The 19,863-nt window shown below is 39.9% G+C and overlaps 1 protein-coding gene across 4 annotated transcripts in view; it reads left to right on the plus strand.

The window, feature by feature from the left end:
• Positions 1-5,236: 5,236 nt before the first annotated feature.
• Positions 5,237-19,863, plus strand: part of mical2b (microtubule associated monooxygenase, calponin and LIM domain containing 2b) — a 108,568-nt gene continuing 93,941 nt past the window's right edge. For 3 of the 4 annotated variants that reach the window (XM_034685343.1, XM_034685344.1, XM_034685345.1), the window contains exon 1: positions 5,241-5,456. The gene's annotated coding sequence lies outside the window, so the exon portion shown is untranslated. Of the gene's footprint in view, positions 5,457-19,863 lie in introns of all 4 variants that reach the window. The other variant, XM_034685346.1, reaches the window with a different exon arrangement.

Genomic DNA, 19,863 nt, shown 5'->3' on the forward strand with positions numbered 1-19,863 from the left:
CAACACAACTCGACACAGCAAAACACAAAACAGAAAGACACGAAACAGCAAGACACGACACAACACAACAAGACACAACAAGACACAACAAGACACGAAACAGCAAGACACGAAACAGCAAGACACGACACAACACAACAAGACACAACAAGACACGAAACAGCAAGACACGAAACAGACAGACACGACACAACACAACAAGATATGAAACAGCAAGACACGAAACAGACAGACACGACACAACAAGACACAACAAGACACAACATGACACAACAAGACACAACAAGACACAACATGACACAACAAGACACAACAAGACACAACAAGACACAACAAGACACAACATGACACAACAAGACACAACAAGACACAACAAGACACAACAAGACACGAAACAGCAAGACACGAAACAGCAAGACACGACACAACACAACAAGACACAACAAGACACAACAAGACACGAAACAGCAAGACACGAAACAGCAAGACACGACACAACACAACAAGACACAACAAGACACAACAAGACACAACAAGACACGAAACAGCAAGACACGAAACAGCAAGACACGACACAACACAACAAGACACAACAAGACACAACAAGACACAACAAGACACAACAAGATATGAAACAGCAAGACACGAAACAGACAGACACGACACAACAAGACACAACAAGACACAACATGACACAACAAGACACAACATGAAACAACAAGACACAACAAGACACAACAAGACACAACATGACACAACAAGACACAACAAGACACAACAAGACACAACATGACACAACAAGACACAACAAGACACAACATGACACAACAAGACACAACATGACACAACAAGACACAACATGAAACAACAAGACACAACAAGACACAACGTGACACAACCTGACACAACCTGACACAACAAGACACAACAAGACACAACAAGACACAACATGAAACAACAAGACACAACAAGACACAACGTGACACAACAAGACACAACCTGACACAACAAGACACAAGACACAACATGACACAACAAGACACAACAAGACACAACAAGACACAACATGACACAACAAGACATAACAAGACACAACATGACACAACAAGACACAACAAGACACAACATGACACAACAAGACACAACCTGACACAACAAGACACAACATGACACAACAAGACACAACATGACACAACAAGACACAACAAGACACAACAAGACACAACCTGACACAACAAGACACAACATGACGCAACAAGACGCAACAAGACACAACATGACACAACAAGACACAACAAGACACAACATGACACAACAAGACACAACAAGACACAACAAGACACAACAAGACACAACAAGACACAACAAGACACAACATGACACAACAAGACACAACAAGACACAACAAGACACATCATGACACAACAAGACACAACAAGACACAACAAGACACAACATGACACAACAAGACACAACAAGACACAACATGACACAACATGACACAACAAGACACAACAAGACACAACAAGACACAACATGACACAACAAGACAACAAGACACAACAAGACAACAAGACACAACAAGACACAACAAGACACAACAAGACATGAAACAGCAAGACACGACACAACAAGATATAACAGGACATGAGACAGCAAGACACGAAACAAACCAAAAAAAAGGTAAGATTATCCAAAACTGAAATAATAATGTACATTTCAGAATTATATGAAAAGGGTTGCTGCACTGCAGCAATTAAGGTTAGTCAAGCCTTGAACGTTGGTGCTACCAGTTCTTACAGGTGACCCAACTTTCCTCGATTACTTCCAACCCCCTCTGTCTGCATAGAAATAGTGTTGGAACACACTGTGATACCATACCCTCATGAGCATCATTTGATCAGTCTTGTACTCCGGAAGGTAGTGTGTTGCTTTAGAAATGGCCAGAAAAAGGGAATTAACAATGGAAGAGAGACAGACCATCATAACACTTAAAGGTGTAGGTCTTTCCTACAGAGAAATTGCAAAGAAAGTCAAGGTGTCAGTAAGTACAGTTTTCTTCACCATCAAGCAGCACTTAGAAACAGGGGGAAACTCTGATAGGAGGTGGTCTGGCAGAACCAAAGCTACAACAAAATCAGAAGACAGGTTTCTGCGTGATAGGAGGCTCACAGGACAACAGCTTCAAGCACAGCTAGTGGTCGTATTAAGTAAGTCTCAGTTTCAACTGTGAAGAGAAGACTTCAAGCTCCAGGTTTGACTGGTCGAGTTGCAGCAAGAAAGCCTTTGCTAAGACATCAGAATAAGAAAAAGAGGCTTGCCTGGGCCCTGAAACACCGCCAGTGGACTACTGAAGAATGGAAGAAGGTGTTATGGACGGATGAATCCAAATTTGAAATCTTTGGTTCATCACGCAGGATTTTTGTACACCGCCCCTGAGTAGGTGAAAGGATGGTTCCTCAGTGTGTGACATCAACTGTCAACTGTCATTCATGGTAGCTTGTGCTACAGAGCTGGGGAGAACTTTCTGAAGAACATTTGACTTCTATTGTTGAAAGAATGCCACGAGTGTGTTCAGGTGTTATATCTGTCAAAGGTGGCTACTTTGAAGAGTCAAAAGTTTAGACTACATTTTGATTTATGAATTGATTCCATAATTTATATTTTAAATTCAATTTTTTATTTGTTTGATGTTTTCATTTCAGAGCACAGTAAGACATTGAACTGCATCATTTTCAAAAGAAAACTTGAGAAATTGGGGTGATCTAAAACTCAGTTCCTAATTGTCTTAATCTAGTTTTCACAACACTGTTTGCACAGAAGGGCTGCACAGTTTTTGACCACTATCTTATCATAACCTCAGGAGGATATTTTCAGAAACGTTGCATGTATAATTGGAATCGCTAAATCCACAAACATTTTTATTCATTTATTTGTGAAGTCCTGATTCAACACTCACAAAAGCGTCAAGCCTTCTTCTTTGTTCTATTTCACAGTTCCATGGGTGTGTCCTTGCAGTGTATTTTATTGAAAGGTTCTTTATCAGGGATTTGTAACCTGATATATGATATAAGCATATTGTGTAACAGCTGTGCTGCAGGTAACCTCTGAGCTTTAAATGATGACAGGAAACACACCTGACAGTGGAAACACACACTCACCAAAGTGTAACACTCAGAGTCTTATTGGATGTCTTTTTCGTGGTGCAGCTCTTTAACTTAATCACTGATTGTGTCAAGGTATCTAAAGACAAACCAGGTAGTACCGGAAATATGATGAATGAACTTTCAAAGTAAAATCATTATTCAACACTTAATGCACCCTGCCTGCAACTGATTATTTTTAAATACAGTGAAATAGCAGCTGAACGAGGCCTTTGGCCTCTTTTGGAACTCTGTCAGAATAATTGAAAAATGTATTTTAATAATAATAATAATAATAATTGTTGGGGCTATTTGTTTATTTGTTGTGTTTAGTTGTTTATCTATTTTAGACTGAATAAGTAATATTAGTTGTTAGATTTATCCAAACCTTTCTTTTTTATGAGTAATTTAAGTTACATTTTGGGGATATATTTTTTGCTTGTCATTTGTTTTATTTAGATTTTTTGTATATTTAGTATTTCCTTTGTTTGTTTGGTAATGAGGAACTGTGGGCACTGGAGGTTATTTAAGTAGGTAGGTGGCAGAGGGCCAGCATGCACCTGGGTGGGCCTATGGTTTTTTTTTACTAGCGCAAGAGAGGCAGCAGAAGCCATGATTTTCTTTGTTCCTTTTGTTTGTTTGCTTGCCATCAAAATAAACCATTGGAAACCGCTGAACTCTTGCATGGACATTGGCATTCTTTTGCCTGTGTACAAAACATTCCCACAGTGCATCAGTGACCCTTTGATTATGTTTAGTTAGAGTTTGAGTTAAAGCTGTCTTTATCATGGAGAAAATCACAGCAAGGTTACAGCTGAAGACAAACAGGTCTTTCAATACGTGAAGACCAGTTATACAGGCCATGCCTGAGCTCTAATCACCTCTTGAATTTTATTTATTAATTTTATTTATTAATTTCAGTTCAATTTTACCTTGAATACACTTGTGTGATGTACACTACAACCAATGAATGTATACCATGAAATAAGATGAAGAGAATGGAGTGACAAAGATTTTAGATATTGGGAATTGTCTCATTAATGATATAAAGATTAAGTGTAAAGGGAATACATCTCCTGCATGTGTGCTTGTTGTGTGTCAATTGAAAAAATAATAAGTAAAAAAAAAAGAAAAACTTACTTCAGCTTTCAAAAATGACAGAATCTGTAACAACAAAAAGGTTACAGCCTTTCATACCACAGTAGATCCACACTTCTTGTTTTTTCCACCAGTTGTTTGGAATAAATATATATTTAAAAGAGCCGGCCAACCAACCATGATTAGAATTGAAATTGTCAATGATTTCCTCTTTTTTTAATCTGTAGCTAAAACAATCAGTCAATCAATCAATCAATCAATCAATCAATCAATCAATCAATCAATCAATCAACCAACCAACCAATCAATCAATTCATACAAATCAAATGCAATTCAAAATGCTTTACAGGGATTGAAAAAAAAATATTTTTTATAAAAAAAATCTTATATATCTAATGCATAGAAATTGCAATAAAATGTACAGAAATAACTAACAAAAGGTGTGCTGGTGGCCTAGCGGTCTAGGCACGCAACATACAGAGGCTACAGTTCTCGCTGCAGGGGTCGCCGGTTCCATTCCCAGCCATGATCATTTCCTGCATGTCTTCCCCCGCTCTCTACTCCCCACATTTCCTGTCTCTCTTGCTGTCCTATCGAATAAAGGCAAAAAAAGACAGAAAAATATAACTTAAAATAGATAAATAAATAAATAAATACAAAATAAAAATAAACAGTTAAGATATAAGACAATAAAAGATAAAACATGACCAGTTCAGACAATGATAAAAGCTTAAGATAAAAGTCAAATATATATAAAAACACTAAAATAGAAATAAAAAGAGTATTATACAAATTGAAGAGTAAAAAATAAATATAAAAAGTAATTTTAAAATAGATATAAAATGATAGATTAAAATAAGTTGTAAATCCAGACTGTATAGATGGGTCTTTAATTGACTTTTAAAAGTCTCAATATCTGTAGCAGCTCCGCTCAGTTACAGACTTTTATTCTGAAAATACTAACCGGAAGTAAAATCGATGTTCTGTATCTGAGCTTGATGCCAGTTTACAAGACCAGGGTCGGCAGAGGCGGACTGCTCTCATGTGAGGAACAGGTCTCTACCTGAGCACAGCTGAAGCGGTGAATCCACCTGTGAACCGGTCTGCGGGGACAGTTCGAGACTTTACTTTGGACACTTTGTGGATAACACGTGGAGGACTCCCGTGGACCCCCTTTCTGTCTGTCCTTCAGTCTGCCTGTCTGTCCTGGACTCTGTAAGTAGCTGACAGCCGCACTTTCCTCCCTGAGCGTGAGGAGCCGCTTATCGGGACTGTGGAAGGGTTCAGATCATGGCTCAGATGTGAGATCCAGCTCACCCTGGCTTTGATGCTGTGCATTTCTTCTGAACTCTTTGTGTGCTGCTTGTTTCTGCTCTTCTCTTTCATTCTTCATCCTTTACTGTAACTTCAGAGCAGGTGGAGCTGCAACAGGTGATTGGACAGGCCTCACAGAAAGGTGTACCAGACAGATTGTTTACAATTGCAGGTTTAGAATGCAAGGAGAAGTCTGTTAGCAGAACAATACATACCTAGGTCCTCCTGCCCTGTGCTCAGACAGGCATGACCCTACTGGACTGTGTGTTACTGTGACTGTAAACTTAGAGAAGTCTGTTTGATGGAAACTATCTGCTGCATAGTTGAACTCATAACCCTATAACTCCAAGCATATCATATTTGATACATTAGTTTTTGAGACTTCTACGTCATCAGTGTGATGACCCACTCAAGTTTTTTCAGAGTCTTTTTATTATTTAAGAACATGTTTAAATGACATAATGAGGTATATTTAGAGTAGACATTGAGATATTTATAACGTATATTGTATTTTTATATATGGAACCTGCTGTATCATGATGATTGATGACTGGTTGAATGTTGCCATGGCTCCCTAGTTAATAATTATCTTTTGTTCATTGATTTCCACTAAAAACTGAACAATTCAGAGAAGAAATATACAATACATTAGGTTTTTGTTGTGTAGCAGATACAGAATATGTATGATGTCATCATGGAAAAGAGGAAAAAAATAATTTCAAGCTTTGAAATTACTTTGGGAAAAATTTGAAGGAAACTCAAAGTTTAATAGGCTAAAAATGTTGTTTTTATATGTTTTAGTTTGTTTAAAAAAGAGGAAACTTTGAGCAATACATTTACTCTACAATTCCTGATGAATCAAATATGATTCAAATTAAAACTCATAAATGAAAATTGCTATTACATTTTTTTTTATTCGTCAGAAGGTCCAATAAACATTCAATTTTCAAAGAATTATAATTTTCTTGCAATGATTTGATGGTTCAGGCTTTACAGGGTTAAACAACCTGATATAAAGTATTCTTAAAGAGGAGATATAGATGAGTACAGTCACTAAAGGACTTCAGCAGTATAATCGTGCATAAAGGACCCACAGTACTCCTTCAGTTTTATTAAGATGAGTGCACACTTGTACTTGTCTTCATCCCTGTAAGTGTGCCATCCTGTAATCCTTCGGTCTGTGTGCAGCAGCTGGCTCCACCTCCTCAGAGACCTGAAATCCAGTCCAGTGAGACGGTCTCCTCTAAGATAACTCAGTTGTTGTGGATTGATGTTTCAGCAGCAGGATAGACTTTCACTTCATGTGCACTTGGGTCCTATAATGGATTAGTAGAAGCGGATGGTCATTCATATTAAATGGTGTTTCCATACAACATGCTGCTGCTGCTGGTCTGTAGGATCCAGTAATCATACCCTGTGAGCATGTGCTGGTATGGCTCCCTCTCTCCCTCCCTATGGATTATGGGTGTTTTGTAAAGCAACATTTGGAAGAGCAGTCGTAGCAAGCAGCTTAAAACTGCAGAGTGTGAGTGTCGATCTGGAGGAGCTTGGTCAGCATAAAGGGCTAACGGTTCAGAGGTCCAGGACTTGGACAAATCCTTGCTAAATGGTGCTTTAAACAGGGGTTATTGTTACCTTGTTGCTGCTGTTGCTACACCATTACTGCTGACTAAACCATGTGAACTTTTAAACCTTTCACACTGCTCAGCACTACAGGAGGACGTTTGTATGCAAGTTCTCCAGAAATCATGTTGTGATTTTTTATGGTATTTATCCAGACCCTTTAAAAACATCCATATCACAGAGGTCTCAACACTTACCCTCAGATAAGAATCCAAACTAACATGTTCACCTGTTCTCTAGCAGCAGGTTGGAGCTTTGAATGATTCATGATCCTGTCATGATGTGAAAACAGTGCTTCCCTGAGGCAAAGACAGTCCTCGGACTTCTTCCTGTGGAGTTTTAGTGTTTAAAATATACACATAAATAAATACAAGCCTCTCAGGGAACACAATGTCAGACCCAAGCTTACAAACCAAACCAGTTAGAACACATTCAGTAGTTTATTTGCTTATATCCACGGCTTTTTCTCTAGTTTCACCCAGTGGTGGACAAGGTAGACGTCTTCATGACTTCAGTCAGAGTATAGATCCTCCTGGTCAAACTTTACTCCAATACAAGTGAAAGTTGTTCAGTCAGATTCTGACTTGAGTTAAAGTCCTGGATTACTTGATTTTAAAAATACTGAAGTATTCAAAGTACTTTTTAAAATATCTCTTAACGTTGTATTTTCACAAAGCATGAGGTCAGTCAAGAATGCATGGGTGAACATTCTGCTCCGTTGTGTTTCTCTAGAAAACATGATTTCATATCTTTAAAGTCTACCATGAAATCTAAACTAAGTTACTACAAGCACAGACAAGTTTCCAATGTTCCTCTGGAATCAAAGCAGTGTGTTAGCTCCAGACCTCCACATGCTTTCTCAGGTTAGATGCTGATGTTTTGGAGGCTGTGATGAAGTTTGTGTGGTAAACAGATCAGAGATTTACAACAATACAAACAATCATTCTTTATTTCAAAACCTCAAACGTGGGTTTAAAATATGGCCGTGGTGCTCAGGTAGAGAATCATCATCCTTCTCAGTCATAGCCATCATCACCACGACTACATGAACGACTGATCTGAAGAACGTTTGATCTACGCTCAACCCAGGTACGGCTACACCACTGAGACAAACCAAACACAAGGACACCAACAGTTTACGGTCTTTGGGATCTGATTTCAGAGAAGAAGACTCATCAGCTGACTTCAAAGATAAAGTAGAGAGTAACTAGAGCACTGATAGAAATGTAGAGGAGTCAGAATGATGATGTTTGTCTTTAAATTGTGTAAAATAATAAGTTCCCAAAAAATAATACTCAGATACTCAAAAACTGCACTTAAGTACATTGACTTTGTTACTGTCCAACACTGGTTTCACCCTTGTTCACTTATCACTGCTTCCTTGAAGACACTCAATAGTTTAGTCAAAAGAGAGAATTAAATTAATATCCTGATATTAGAAACACATGTAGAGGTTCATAAGGACACATGTCGTCATGATAACATGTTTAGATCTGCATTGTTTGATTGTTAGTCAAAGGTTGTGTTCATGTTTTATTAAGTGGCATTAGTGCTGGGCGATATTGAAAATGATGTTATCACAATAAAATATTAAATCATGATTTTATTTAAAGTTAAAGTCAGTTTTTTGCTCCTGAGTGAAAGTTGAAGACAGTTTGTTAGTTTGTATCTGGATTTAGTTTCTGATGAACTTCTTGAATCCATCATTTCTGATGGTGCTAACAGGAAGCAGGTCTTTAATGTAAAATGAGATTTTTGTGAAGTTTTAGTTTTTAGATTCTTATTTTTCTCAGGTTGAGATTATTTTCATAATTTCATTTAAATTTACAACAAAGATATATCAAACTGTATTCTGTGTATCAGTTTATAGAGTATTGATTTGAGTTGTGCTCTCCCCTTTAAGATTACTAAGGGTTACAGGCAGAGTGTTGTTGTTTCCCACAGTGCAGTGAATGCATCACGGTTATTCAGTGTTCAGTTGTCCTACGGTCGTGGTGGATATTAAAGTGTTCACAGCTAGGGATGGGTACCTTTCACATTTGAACCGATACGGTACCGATACCCGGTACCTGGGAATCGGTACCGGTACTCGACGGTACCAATTTTCGGTACTTTTGTGTGTTTATGTGGTAATAAATGTTAATTTGTTTAATAATAAAAAAAATTTTTTATTTAACATATTTATTTAATTTAACATGAAATGAACAGAAACAGGATTCTATAGGTGATTAGATATATTAGCTGACACGTGCTCGTTGTGTCTAATTGCTCATTCTGGAGTTTATCAATGAACACATGTGAACGCCTGCAGACGGGACAAAGTCAGTTCTCCGTCTCTTTATAATAACAGGACACACAACTTACTTGTTGGGCATTCACGCACACAAGAACGGTTATAAACAGGGCAGGTAGGCAGAGCAAGAGAGTTCGTCTCAACCATAGACTGTAAATAAAAACTAAACTTTAATCCACCTGCAGCTCTGCCTCGCGGTCAGTGCGCGCGCCCGTCAGCTGCAGGCTCCGTTTGGCGCGCTCCCGCGCAGATGCAGAGAGCAGAGACGTCCACCCGATCAGCCTCTGACTTTATTACAGGGCGAAAGTATAAAAAAATCACCTATACTTCAACTCCCTCACAGTCACAAGGATTCGTCTAGGTACCGAAACATGGTACTGTTTGATTTTACATGAATCGGTACTCGGTAATACCGACGGAATTCGGTCGGTACCTATAAAAGTACCGAATTCGGTACCCATCCCTATTCACAGCAGAAGTTGTCTCTGTGCTCCTCCTTTCCCCACATCCTGAAAGTAGATTTAATGAAGTGTATGAAGTTAATAGTTAACACAGAGTCGACTCAGTGTCAGACTAACCACTCTGCTTTGAGCTGCTAGGTTTTCAGTTTTCTTCAGTGTCGCTGTCGCTCATTTCAGCTGTGTTTACATTCTGCTCCAAACATCTTTAAGCCCCGCCTACCTCTAACCCTGCGACATGATTGGCTGTTCAATACAGCCTCCTTCTTCTGTCTAATGTTGGGTGGCAACTAGCGTTTAATGCGCATTAGCGCCCCCCTTCCCAGTGGTTGGGAGGTTTAATTGCAGGTTAAAATGGATCAAATTTTTTATCTAACATTTGTTTTATTTACATTGAGAAAAATTGTATTGTGATAATTATCAAATTATGGCCCAGCACTACGTTGCAGCGCATTAGGACAGCGTACAGTGTGGATACATTTCATATAGATTTTTAGACACCCTACGAAAGTTGTGCAACATGAAAGTAAACAGGAAGTGATTCTTTAGTTTGCTAGCTGACAGTCTTTACTTTGTTGCCTGGCTCAGTTCATGTCTACATTTCTTCACCACTTAGTGCTGCTGAATGATCAGTGGAAAAGTGTGAAATCCATTGCAGGTTGTAAGTCACATGCTGCTGTGTTTGAGATGCATTCTACAAACACAACTCAGACAAACAGCTGTTGCTCTGTAGTCCTATGCATGGTCAACAAACTCCTCAGGGTTACTTTTCTGGATATTCAAGCAGAGGATGACTCTTCATCTGCTGAAATGTTTAATTAAAGCACTGGTTTCCTCTTAGTGCACATGGAGTAGGATTGTATTCTGCCGGTGGATGATTGGTAAAATGTGATGCTGATATTTCCCCTGAAGTTTGTAAATGGAATGCAGAGGGATTGAACCCTAAGCTCGTGAGTCGGCACATGGCTGAAGTGATTTCTTGGTTTGACTGTTTGAAATAAGGACAGACAGATGTCATTATAGTGTGTTATTTATTTGTGTGGTCACAGATGAGGACAGGAGAACCCTTAGCCTGAAGACAAACCTGAAGAACTAACAAGAGCGCTTGTTTGGTTCTTGTATGCAAAGAACCTCAGTGGGACTTCAAGCAGCTCCTGGTTTCCAAATGTTAGCAAAACACAACAACAACTTCATCTGGAATTTCTTTTCATTTTTATCTTCACTTCCCTCTGCTGTGAACCAACCCTGAAGATGTTAATCTCAGGCTGTTTCATCGTGGCCTTTCCTACTTATCTAGCATGATGTCCATAGAGCAGAAAAAGCCGTTGCACAAGCTGTTGCTTCCTGGAATGCCCAGTAGACATATAAGGGGGTGCCGCTGCCTGTATCAGCGCAGGGGGAGAAGCAGCAAGACAAAAATACACCAGGGAGCAGAGTGTCACTGTCACTGGCTGACCAGATGGGCTGCCTTCAAGTGAGAAAGGCCAAGTTGAGCTGCAGTATGTCAGCGGATTATCTAAAGTGAACCACAGTTTGAGATGTAGGATGTGTGACGTGGATCTGTGGAGGAACCTGTCTCTTTAATTCAGTCTTCAATAAACAGGTCAGTAATTTACACTTCTTAGAAAGATGTAAAGACAGTGTGTTCCTGTAATGGGTTTGAGCTGAGTGTGAGTGTGTGAAGTTATGTAACATGCAACTGTAACTAGCTGACATTTAGCTCCTTGGGAGACAGATCTTTCTCCAGAGTTGGTGGTGACCCGAATTGGAGCTAAAGCTCAAAGCTCAGTGTACTGTTGCTGCTTGCCTCTATTGATGCAGTTATCAGAGTCCTGGCTGTTTAATGTACAGATTGCCTCGACCAGTCTGAGGCTGTTTTCAAAACCGCCTGATGCATACTACCTACGAATGCAGTATGCAATAGTGGAAGTAAACAACGTCCAAGCTGATAGATAAATTGCTTCTTTAGGATCACTTATGATTTAAAAAGTTAAGAAGTGGTTTATATGGAGTTCAATCATTTTCACAGCACCTGAGTTCCCCCTGTCAAATATGGAGAAAAGAAGAAGCAGAACGTTAGCGCTGTGCATTGTGGGAAACTGTACGCAAGGGAGACTTGTACTATGCATACTGAGTAGAGATGTAAGGATCCACTCAACCCATGATACGATTCACTCACGATTCTCTAACGATTTTCAAGAAAACTGGATTGAACTCAAAATTTAAATAACTATTATTTTATTTCAATTCTCAGATATGGACAGTTGGGATATATATTTGTTCTCTTATATTTCTTTGTAAACAAAGTCATCCTTTATTATTTTGAAGGTGTGTTGTGACTCAAATAAGATCACTGCACACTTTAATTTCAGGACCTTGCAAAAAAAACTCAAAATGAGCGTACAAAAATACCTTGTTGGAAAATTTCAGAAAAATTCTAGAGAAATGGAAAGAAGGGGAGTTGGTGGCCTAGCGGTCTAAGCGCCCCACATACAGACGCTACAGTCCTCTACGCAAGGGTCGCTGGTTCGATTCCCGGCCGCGACCGTTTCCTGCATGTCTTCCCCCTTCCTCCACTCCCCATGTTTCCTGTCTCTCTTCAGCTGTCCTATCAAATAAAGCTAAAAAGCCCCAAAAATATAACTTAAAAAAAAAAAAGAAAAGAAATGGAAAGTATGGTCACAAAGGGGTGGAAAACTTCTGTTAAATTTCCATGGGAAGTTAAGCTGGGGTATTTTGGAAATATTATAAATTGGAAACTTTCCATGGGAATTAACTGGGAATTGAGGGTAATTTAATGGAAATACATTTGTATGAATACTTTTTATGTGATATTTGTTAGTTAAACATTAGTACCATACATATCACATGTGTTAAATACACTACCGTTCAAGAGTTTGGGGTCACCTAGACAATTTTGTGTTTTTCATGAAAACTCACACTTTTATTTATCAAATGAGTTACAAAATGAATAGAAAATATTGTGAAGACATTGAGAATGTTAGAAATAATGATTTTTAGTTGAAATAATAATTTTGTCCTTCAAACTTTGTTTTCATCAAAGAATGCTCCCTTTGCAGCAATTACAGCATTGCAGACCTTTGGCATTCTAGCTGTTAATTTGTTGAGGGAATCTGAAGAAATTTCACCCCACGCCTCCTGAAGCACCTCCCACAAGTTGGATTGGCTTGATGGACACTTCTTGCGTACTATACGGTCAAGCTGCTCCCACAACAGCTCAATGGGGTTGAGATCTGGTGACTGTGCTGTCCACTCCATTACAGACAGAATACCAGCTGCCTGCTTCTTCCCTAAATAGTTATTGCATAATCTGGAAGTGTGCTTTGGGTCATTGTCCAGTTGTAGGAGGAAATTGGCTCCAATCAAGCGCTGTCCACAGGGTATGGAATGGCGTTGCAAAATTGGGTGATAGCCTTCATTATTCAAAATCCCTTTTATTTTTTACAAATCTCCCACTTTACCTGCACCAAAGCAGCCCCAGACCATCACATGACCTCCACCATGCTTAACAGATGGCGTCAGGCACTCTTCCAGCATCTTTTCACTTGTTCTGTATCTCACTAATCTTCTTCTGTGTGATCCAAACACCTCAAACTTCGATTCGTCCGTCCATAGAACTTTTTTCCAATCTTCCTCTGTCCAATGTCTGTGTTCTTTTGTCCATATTAATCTTTTCCTTTTATTGGCCAGTCTCAGATATGGCTTTTTCTTTGCCACTCTGCCTAGAAGGCCAGCATCCCGGAGTCACCTCTTCACTGTAGACGTTGACACTGGTGTTTTGCGGGTACCATTTAATGAAGCTGCCAGTTCAGGACCTGTGAGGCGTCTATTTCTCAAACTAGAGACTCTACTGTACTTGTCTTGTTGTTCAGTTGTGCACCGGGGCCTCCCACTTCTCTTTCTACTCTGGTTAGAGCCTGTTTGTGCTGTTCTCTGAAGGGAGTAGTACACATCGTTGTAGGAAATGTTCAGTTTCTTGGAAATTTCTCGCATGGAATATCCTTCATTTCTAAGAACAAGAATAGACTGTGGAGTTTCATATGAAAGTTCTCTTTTTCTGGCCATTTTGAGAGTATAATCGAACCCACAAATGTGATGCTCCAGATACTCAACTAGCTCAAAGAAAGGCCAGTTTTACAGCTTCTCTAACCAGCAAAACCCTTTTCAGCTGTGCTAACGTAACTGCACAAGGGTTTTCAAGATGTTTCTAATCATCCATTAGCTTTCTAACTCGATTAGCAAACACAATGTACCATTAGAACACTGGAGTGATGGTTGCTGGAAATGAGCCTCTATACACCTATGTAGATATTCCATTAAAAACCAGATGTTTGCAGCTAGAATAGTCATTTACTGCATTAACAATGTATAGAGTGTATTTCTGATTCATTTAATGTTATCTTCATTGAAAAAAAAAGTGCTTTTCTTTCAAAAATAAGGACATTTCTAAGTGACCCCAAACTTTTGAACGGTAGTGTATATTACCACATAATATCATCCAAACTGACTTCACTTTGTGAAGTCCACAGGCTCAAATGTGTGGCTTCAACAGTCTTGTGCTCTGGGCTCAAAAGTGAGGTCCTGGATTCTAGAAATCATGTGTGCATGTGATGGAGGAATGCACAGTGCATGTAGGGGGCGTGGTCTCAATAGCCTGCATTAAGCAGTGTGCTATGTGCATGTGATTGAGGAATAGCAGAGATATTGAAATGTACTTGATGAAATCTGGTTGTTTTAGTCAGGATTATGCTCAAATATATTTTCCCCAACTATATTTAAGTTCCCTTTCAGGAGCCAACCTTCAATTTAATCAATTCCTGTTTATTCCCATAAATTCCAGTTCATTTGCATGGACATTTTCCAACTTTGAAAATTCCCAGAATTTTGCAACCCTTATGAAAGGTGCATCCTGAGCTGCTTGGTCTTCACTGCTGCCTGCACGCTCAACTTAGAGAGTGACGAGAGAGCAGCGCAAGAGACTTCATGATGTGGAACAAGTGGAGTGAAATGAAGATAGCGCCCTCTACTGTTTAAAAATAATAAAAAAAAAATATCGCAACACAAATGTTGTTGAATCGATTTTAATCCACCCTTATTTGTATTGATTTTTTGCCATCTTGTGATAAATCCTTACATCCCTAATACTGAGACATGTTCCTGATTACATCCAGGTAGTTTTGGCATACTGCAGATTTTACTCTTGTTCACATACTACATACTGAATTTAGACCAAATCAGTTGTACTGCTAGTATAGTAGGCGGTTTAGAGAACAGACTGTGTGCCTTTTGTGTGTGTTGATCGTACACTGAGTCAGGGTCAGCCTCATGTGTAGACACTGTCATATTGAATCAGCAGATTAAGAGTATTCTGGTCTGCATCTTTCTCCTGCCTGTTACTGTAACTGACCCTCCATCAGAGTACCTTGAACGTGTGTGTTTATGCTGCTTTTGTTCATCAAATCTGAACGTGTTTCAAGTCTGACACACACACACACACACACACACACACACACACACACACACACACACACACACACAGTCTCTCTTGGCAGCTCGTTGGCAGGCTGACATACTGTACACAGACAGTCAAATGGTTTTAATGCGTATTAGCCTACAAAATCCTATACCTCTTGAGGACACATGGGTCCAAATCCCAGCCTATACTGTTGGTGTTCATCTAAAGCAACATAAAGTCTAGACATCGCCTGACTGTAGTACATCCATCCAAGAGGAGCTGGACGGTTCAGACATTTGTCCAGTTTTGTTCCGTCGATGACGACAACATTAACAAGAGAAATCATCGTGAAGAGGGATTTGCTGCTGAGCTGTTGTTTCATTAAGCACACACAAACAAGTTGTTTGCTGCTTATCTCAAGACACCCTTTAGCACCCTTAGCCTAACTTACTGTAATTGTGCTTTAAGATTGCGGCACAGTGTGCACATAGTGTGTGGGATGTAATGTCACAACTGCTAGCGAGTTGCAGACTTAATCCTGCTCCAAACCTACACGGTGTGTGGGGTTAAGACTGTGAGGATTAAAGGTTTGATTTCAGGGCTCACATGCACCAATTAAAGCAAACATATGGTGTGTACCATTCAGGCCGAGCTACTGAAGTGTGTGAGAGGCAGAGTGACTTACATTCTCTCATTCCTCTGAAACCCAGTTTAAGAAACTCACTCACTGTACGCATCGAGTAATGAGGCAGAGATGAGAATGAAGAGAATCTCATTTACTGGAGCTAAGTAGAAAAGTGTAGGGTGATAAGATGTTATTAAACAATCTTACTTTTTAAAGTTGATTCACATGAAGTATTGAAACATTAGTGGATGGTTTTTGTATGATGGGGTATTTTGAGACTTGTGGCAGCCAGCTGTTCACTGTTTCTTCACTCGAGGGCGAGGTTCCAGCCCATCATGTTTAGAAACTAGTTAATGGTCTCATTAATAAAGATGGGAATTGATATGTTTTTATTGATACCAATGCCATTATTGATGCCTTGTGCTTATGTCCACATAGAACAGGACACACGTACCTTCACTGTTCTGTTGAGATGTTGAAGCACTTGCTGACTGGTGTTACAGCCTCTGGAACACAAATCAACAGAAACGTTCTACCTATGATATTTCAGACCACATGTAAATACTAAAAACTATGTAAAAATATTAGAACTCAACTTCCATCCCTTTTCAAATATGTTCAATTAGGTTTTTTAACATGTTTTCACACTGGGTTATAAGGGGGCTGGTTTTACCTGATATTTATTACGTCATAAATATCCAACCAATCAGAAATGAAACACTGAGTCACGTGCACACATGTTCAACAAAACTACTCTGCTCCTGCTCAGACCGTCTCCTGACGTCTCAACCAGCTCCCCTCAGTGTTGTCTTAGCTGTTAGCTTGTTTGCTAATCACGTACTGCCTGTAATCTGTCTGTATAGCTGTCTCTCTGCTCTTTGCACCGCTGTGCTCGTGTGTCCCTGTCTGCACATCCACCGCTGAAGATCACAGCTTGTTGTCATTCTTCTATTTCCCTAACTGTGGTGGATTATGGGAAACTTTGGGACGCGGTTGAGTTGAGCCGTGGCTGAGTGGCTGGATGGTAAATGAACTCTTTCTAACTACTCAAAGTGCTTTTACACACTACTCTTCACATTCACTCACTGATGGTAGAGGCTGCTGTGTAGTTAGGGACCATCAGCAGTAACTAATCGAATCCGTACACATTCACACACCACTGAACAACAGTGGGAGCAATTTGGGGTTCAGTGTCTTGCTCAAGGACACTTCGGCATATGACTGCCGGAGCTGGGATCGAAACCACCAACCTTCTGATTGATAGACGACCTACTCTACCCACTGAGCCACAGCCGCCCCGAAGCAGCTAAAGCAGTCCCGCATATGCTCCGCTCATTTCCCCAGGACCGGTCCACTAACTTTCCCCAGGACCGGTCCACTAACTTTCCCCAGGACCGCTTCACTAACTTTCCCCAGGACCGGTTCACTAACTTTCCCCAGGACCGGTTCACTACCTTTCCTCAGGACCGGTTCACTAACTTTCCTCAGGACCGGTTCACTACCTTTCCTCAGGACCGGTTCACTAACTTTCCCCAGGACCGGTTCACTAACTTTCCTCAGGACTGGTTCACTACCTTTCCTCAGGACCGGTTCACTAACTTTCCTCAGGACCGGTTCACTACCTTTCCCCAGGACCGGTTCACTAACTTTCCCCAGGACCGGTTCACTAACTTTCCCCAGGACCGGTTCACTAACTTTCCCCAGGACCGGTCCACTAACTCTCCCTCTTCATCTAAATATAAATGTTAAATGTTAAATCTAAATGTTGATTGTTAAATCTAAATGTTATATCTAAATGTTAAATATAAACATATATGTTAAATCTAACACCCAGAGCCGAGCTCCTCTGCGTGCACATACTACCCTTCAGCCTCCTCTGCTCCGGGCGTCCCATGGTCCTGATGCCCCGGAGACTATGGAGTGATAAAACTAATAAATGATAGAAGTCCTGATCCTGAAGTATTTTGTGACTCAGCACTCAGAGACCATTGTAAATGAATCATTTTCAGATTCTGGAGTTTTGATGTCTTTAGATTCAGAGTCAGATGGCTCAAACATGCAGGCTGTGAACTCTCTCTTGACCTGTCAATCAAAGAGTTAGGCCACGCCCCCGAGTTTTTTCAGAGTTGTGGATGTTTATTTTCACTCAGATTTGTGTTGAAGCTTGATAACACATTACATTTTGATTTTCTATATGAATTTTAAATATTCCATTTATGTTTCCAGAGGCTTCAAGGTTTAAAGAGTGACCCTGTTAGCTGACTTCCACCTGAATATGTCTCTGGTTATAGTATATTTTGTTGTTTTACATAAAAAATAAAATAGGATGCTGGAGGACTGATGCGTTCATCTGAAAGTGGAGAGGGTCTTTAAACTGAGACACTGCAGCATAGAGTCTAACACATTGCACTCCTGATATTTCATACCGTGTTCTCAGCAGGTTGCCCGTGTTTCCACTTTTGCTTTGATTGCACAGACACACTTTGCATGTTTATGTTGTTACAGTCATTTTTGGTAATTAAACCTACATGTTGGAGCCCCTCTGACTCCTGTCTGCCATGATTACTTTCTCATTTCCTTTGTCTGTGCATGACATCATGCTTTACAAGGCACGCTGAACCATGAGGAAGGCATTGATAAGAGAATTGCTTAGCGAAAAGGCTAATTATGTTGATGGCTCAAATTAGTTTGCACTGGTTCTGATCTGGATCTGGTTCTTGATTCTCATCCTTATGAAACGCCTTTGAATGAAGCCCAAATGGGATATGCTATCAGTCCCATCATGTATGTAGGTCATCTTGATAAGCCCTTCCTTAAACACTGACTTAGTGCTTCAGTTGGTGTTATTTGGTCTGTTTGGTTCTGCACTGTGAGGCAGCAATGATTGTTCTCCTCCCGTGTGTTTGAATCTGAAGTGATTTTCATGCATTTGAATCCTGGTTCAGTTACATCCTCATATTTCCATTTTATGAACCATACAGGAGATGCAAATCTTTCTCTCCTTTCCTTCTCTCTCTTCTTGTTGTCACCAGGCTGTGGTCAGACTGGAAAATAATTCAGTCACAATAAAACATCGAGGAGTCAGGAATTAAAAAAACAAAAAAGACGACTGTATGAAAATACAGTATGGCAAATTGATGATCTGTTAGAGCTCTGATTACACATACAGGCATAACACATGACAGTGAGGCTTGTCCTGGAGGTCCAAAAGTCCAAATGAAGGTCTTAGTCATCTGTTGGACTCGTCTAAAGAAAGTGCCAGATCACAGAGAGATCATGGAGGCATGAGTCTGGACTTTGTGCTTAACCTTTTCCTGAAAACAGTGTCCTCCATGTCTCAGTCCTGAGCTGTGAGGAATACTTTCTCATGCTTAATCTTTTAAAAGTAGTTCTGAACCATTTTGGATGATTTAATTGTGTATGACAGAATCCATGTGTTTTGTATGCAGATTTCCAGAGTTATATAACGGCTCCCTAGTCCACGACATACAGCCAGGCTGGTAGAGATCAGACTTGCACCACACGCGGTGTCAGCTCGCTCAGTATGTTGAAGTCACAGCTGATTTTCTCAGGCGCTTTGTAAACCTCACTAATGCAGGAAGAGAACAAGTAGTAGACTTTGCTGCCAGCGCGAGTGAAAGCATGCTGTGAAGCAGAGAACGTGATATGGTTGTACTTTACCCCCGGGGAGTTTTGTCATAAACTCAGCTGCTCCTTGAAGGCTTTGTAATAAGCTGCCTCAGTGTTCAATAATGTTTTCATAAGGGATATCTGCACTGCTTTAATTCTTCAATGATACTGTGCAGGACGTTAACAGCAGTTCTAAGTCCTGT

The sequence above is a fragment of the Notolabrus celidotus genome, chromosome 6 (assembly GCF_009762535.1).
Source record: "Notolabrus celidotus isolate fNotCel1 chromosome 6, fNotCel1.pri, whole genome shotgun sequence".
Classification (NCBI taxonomy): domain Eukaryota; kingdom Metazoa; phylum Chordata; class Actinopteri; order Labriformes; family Labridae; genus Notolabrus; species Notolabrus celidotus.